This window comes from Propithecus coquereli, unplaced genomic scaffold (assembly GCF_000956105.1).
Source record: "Propithecus coquereli isolate 6110/MARCELLA unplaced genomic scaffold, Pcoq_1.0 Scaffold3, whole genome shotgun sequence".
Lineage (NCBI taxonomy): Eukaryota > Metazoa > Chordata > Mammalia > Primates > Indriidae > Propithecus > Propithecus coquereli.
In genome coordinates, this window is record NW_012148618.1 from 2,706,970 (window position 1) to 2,711,759 (window position 4,790).

At 44.1% G+C, this 4,790-nt stretch overlaps 2 non-coding genes across 2 annotated transcripts; one reads left to right on the forward strand and one right to left on the reverse strand.

The window, feature by feature from the left end:
* Positions 1-490: 490 nt before the first annotated feature.
* TRNAL-AAG lies at positions 491-572 on the reverse strand. The gene has a single exon. It is a non-coding gene; the product is annotated as a tRNA-Leu (tRNA).
* Positions 573-1,264: 692 nt separating this feature from the next.
* TRNAP-AGG lies at positions 1,265-1,336 on the forward strand. Its single transcript has one exon. It is a non-coding gene; the product is annotated as a tRNA-Pro (tRNA).
* Positions 1,337-4,790: the final 3,454 nt, after the last annotated feature.

The following is a 4,790-nucleotide window of genomic DNA, read 5'->3' on the forward strand; positions in this document are numbered from 1 at the left end:
CATTTGTTTTCTGCTTGATGATGTCTTGCAGTGTTTCCAGATCGTTTTGTAATCATATGGTTTACTTTTCCAGTTTAGCCTGTGAGCTTCCCTTGTGAACCGGCATTATGTTTTATTCATCTTTCTATACTCCTCAGCAACTAGAACAGTGCCAATTACAGGACAAGTTGCTCAAAATATGCTCTTTGGCTGAGCGAAGAAAAGTAAACCAAAGCTTCCAAGTTTATGATAGTAATGTCCTAGCACTTTACCTCTGGGAAACTCTGATTCAAAGGCATAGTTATGATCATGCAAGCGTGTTACTATCTTTGATTAAGAAGCATTTTGCGTTATGAAACTCAGAATCAAAGTTCCAAAGCAGTGCACGCCCAGATTCTCTACCAACTAAAGGCAACTGATTGGCATGGAGGAAGGTTTACCTTACTGTCTTAACATGGCAGCTCTAGCACAATCGCTGCTCTATAGAAACAGCATCAAAACGAAGCTTGGATGGCAGCGGTGGGATTCGAACCCACGCCCCCGAAGAGACTGGAGCCTTAATCCAGCGCCTTAGACCGCTCGGCCACGCTACCTGCTGGCTGTTGTCCTGAAAGCATCTCCTTCACTATCTACTTCCCCCGCCGCCAATACACTTATTTATCGGGTTTTTTGTATTTCTTTTTTCTTTTCTTTCTGATGTGCTTAGCTTTCGTTCTTCTTTTAAGCACAGCATTTTAGATTGGTGGAAAGAGCTGTAATACAAGCTTGCAAGGCTTCCGGAGAGAGGGAGGACAATCTTCGTCAGGTCTGACGATTAGGACGCTCCCGTCCTGCGCCGCGCGCAGGCTGCTCACCTGGCAGGGTCAGGGCCCTCTCCTCGCTCGGGGGACTCTGCACGGAGGGCCCCACGCGGCGACAGCTTTCGCTAGGCCGGCCGCGGGCAAAGCGGTCGGTACCTGTTAAGGAGACGCCCTCCGGCCCCTGAATCACTCTGGCCTGTGCCTAATTGCCTCCCTCCATTCCCGCATCATCTTCGGCCCACTTGGAAGTGACAAGAATCAGTGAAATTATTCTCGTTGATGCCTGAAAATTTTTCGTAAACAAGATTCTTGGTCTCCGGGCGCCGCCTTCTGGAATTTGGGCAAGATGGGGGTCTGCAGTGAGTATTTCATCCACTAGGTGTCACCTCATACTCATGGTTGTTAAAAAAAACTCCCCAACCAACTGTGGACGTGGCTAAAACTTTCCTTAGTGAAGTTTGTAAATGCAGGAAAGTTCTTCAAGTGGCTCGTTGGTCTAGGGGTATGATTCTCGCTTAGGGTGCGAGAGGTCCCGGGTTCAAATCCCGGACGAGCCCACTTTTTGTCTTTGTTGGTTGTCTCTCTAATAAAACCACAGATTTATTGATGTCATACATTCATTGCACAAAGTAAGCATTATCTGTAATTAATATTACTATATGAACACTATTTTATATTCCAGTATTTCACGTTTATATACTTCGTCTTTAGACAAACGCTCTTTGTCATGGTATTAAACCATGAGGGTAAATGCCAGATGCTACCACATATGGTTTATATAGTATTTCTTATACAAAGTCAGTATTGTAAAATCAACCAACGTTTCTCCTTTGCAATTTTTTGTAACTTTTTAGGAAGTGTTCGTTCAGTACTTAGGTATATTTTATATTAATAGTTTCACATAACCCTCACTTTTCCTTCATTGTAAGTACAGGGGCCCTTCTGCGCACTCTGAGACATCTATGAGCAGCACATGTGGTGAAGTGTCTTGTCACATAAGGCCTGGGCTCACTTCCTCATCCAGTCCTGAGATTACGGGGACTTTGTGGGTGGGGGACTCTCAGGTGGTGTATCCCTTTTGGAATGAACTTCTTGACAGGATTTGCCTGCATATTAGACTCTCCTGTGAAGCTTTTTAACTATTCACTGCTGGGTCCAACCCCAGACCAAGTAAATTGGAATCTCTGAGGATGGGGCCCCAGGCATGATTATTTTTTAAAAGCTCCCAAGGTGTAATTAGGGTTGCCTGGGAGCTATATGTGCTACCAAGTTGCTCTTACAAGCCACCAACCTGCATCCCAGTAACTCTAGGCACCCTGTGTCCCACGCCACCTTCCTCAGAATCACCCCCTTCCAACTGGTACTTTATCTTCCCTAGTTAGGTTTACTCTTGGGTCTAACCATGTGCCAAACTTAGTTTCTCTCTGTGATTCTCCTTATTTCCCCAAGCCATAGAAACGGACTAACAGTAGGAAACTCAAAGAGAGAAAGGAGAACCTAGTGGTTCTCTGCTTATTCAAGGGGTGTATGTGGATGTGTGTAGGGGGGGCTTTCATTCCCTACAGATGGACCCTTAGATCACACTTTTCACCCTCATTCCCTCCCTACCTGCTAGGTATTCAGTGTTCACATCCTTCAATTCAGCCAGATGTGTCCTGACTCACCTAATGAACAAGAACCAGAACCACAGGTATATCTCACCTCACTCCTCGCTATGCTGTTGAGTATTTAAGTTCTGGTGACTCTTCAGATATTTGGAAGAGCTGTGGAACAAATCATCTTAGAATCATCCTTTACTCCTCTCTCTTACAACTCATATTCAATACCTTAACAAATGATATTGGCTCTACCTTCGAATATTTCCAGAATCCAAACACTTCTCACCATCCTCATCCATAACTGCTATGGTCCAAGCCATCACTATTTCTCACCTGCACTATTGCAGTAGCCCTTTAGCAGGTCTCTCTGTTTTGTCCTTGTTTCCCTTAAGTCTATTTTCAACAGAACAATCAGAATGATCCTGTTTAAACCTCAGAACCTGTCAATCCTCTGCTTACAACCTTTTGTGCATCTCTATTTCATTCAACATAAAATCAAAACTCTGCCATGGCTTAAAAAAAATCCCTACATGATGTTGCTGCTTCTTAGACTCCCTTTGCTTCCCTGACCTTATCTCCTGGCACTCCGTTCTGGCTACATTAGCTTCTGTGCTCCTCAGAAATACCTCAGTGTCTTTGTACTTGCCTTGAGTCTTATCTGCCCTATATCTGCAAGGCTCAATCCCTCACTTTAAGAGCTCTGCTCAGATTTCACCTGTCAAAGATGATTTCTCTGACCTCTCTATAAGAAACTGCACTCACCCCCTTAGCTCGCTATCCTCCTTTCTCTACTTTAATTTTCTTCATCGCATATACCACCACCTGACTTTTGCCGTTGTTAGTAATTCTCCCTCCCCCACCATGACAATGGAAGTTCCCTGAGACCAGAGTCTTATTTATAGCTGAAGTTTCAGAGGTTGAAACAGTTCTTAGCACCTAACAAATACTTAATAAATATTTGGTTAATGAATTGTGTGAATTGTTTTAAATCAAAAGGTTATACAGGAGTCCCTCCCCCTTCCAGAAAAAAACCCAAAAAGTTATACAGATTTTTCAGGGAGAAAAAGGCTTTACAGGTTTTCAAGTGATCCTGTGACACTGGGGGATATAAGTAGCATGGAAGTTTGGGGGGCTTGATAGTAGGGGGTCTTGCAGTGTGGGACCTGTGCCGTCCTCAGGGAAATACTGAGGGGGAGGGACACGCCTGAAAAAAATACTGTGGCAGCGCTCCTTCTGGCCACAGTGTGGCTCTGCAAAGGCTCTAAAGACGTAAAGGCAGGCAAGGAGTACGCTCTCAGGAGCTGTGAATTGGGGATCAGTGTCGATGACTTGCTGCAAACTTGCTTCAGGCAGAGCTGCTCAAGTACAGGGTTGCATCAGGCTCTTAGGGCTTTAAACAAATTCTGAACCGATGATGTTTTGAGTCACATCGCAGGATTGCACACAGCAGGGTCATTCTGTATGAGTCTGTAAGATAAATGACTTAACAAGATGAGGAACAAAAGTCCACAATAGGGGGACCAGAGAGGAAGAGAAAAGCTAAGTTTGAGAAAGGGCTTGTATAACCCAACAGGACTTCCTCAACCTCACTAACCAGCTTTTTGTGATGAGGGATCAATCGCTATCAATGTGAGTCCTGAGAAAACATTGCTGGCACGTAAGGAGGGTGGAGGGAGGAATACACGGAACAAGAAATGAGAACCTGCCGCTGGTCACAAAAAAATCCGCATGAATAGAAGGGTCTCTGCTCCCAGTCCTATGAAGTCAAACTGAAATCTGCCCCCTTGTGGATAAAGCAGGTACTGTCATGGGTCTTCCTTTTAGGGTCTCGAAGGAGAGTGTGTAGGTTGTATCAATTGCTAGAAACCTTGCTACTTTTGGCTGATCTGTGTGCATAAGGTGAGGGTGGAACTTATATGAAAGAGAGTTGTGTTATTGTCCAGGGACATGGTGTTCATAAAACTAAACTGAACTACTTATTAAAGTAGATGGCACCCATGGATATGGAGGGAAAGCAGAGAGGAGAGCTAGCAGCCGCTAGCAAAATTCCTGACCTGGTCTTTAACAGCTGAAGTGAGAGGGTCAGAGGAGCAATAATAGATTTAAGGCCTTGAGTGGTAAGTAGAGGTGAATCAACATTTTTCTTTCCTTTCATTGATCTTTCTGAGCTTATGCCCATATCATACTATTGGGTCCCACCAAAGCAACCCTCAAAAAAGAAGATTGAGTTTTATAAAGAAAAGCTCTCTCATACTATATGGTTAAAGAGCAAAATACACCTCTTTTAGGCCATTCACTCATGCATTCTTTTATTTACTCAACGTTTACTGAACAAATATTTGTTGGACATCTATTGTGTTGCAGGCACTGTGCTTGCAACAGTTACTACAGGAAACCAGACATATGTGGTCTC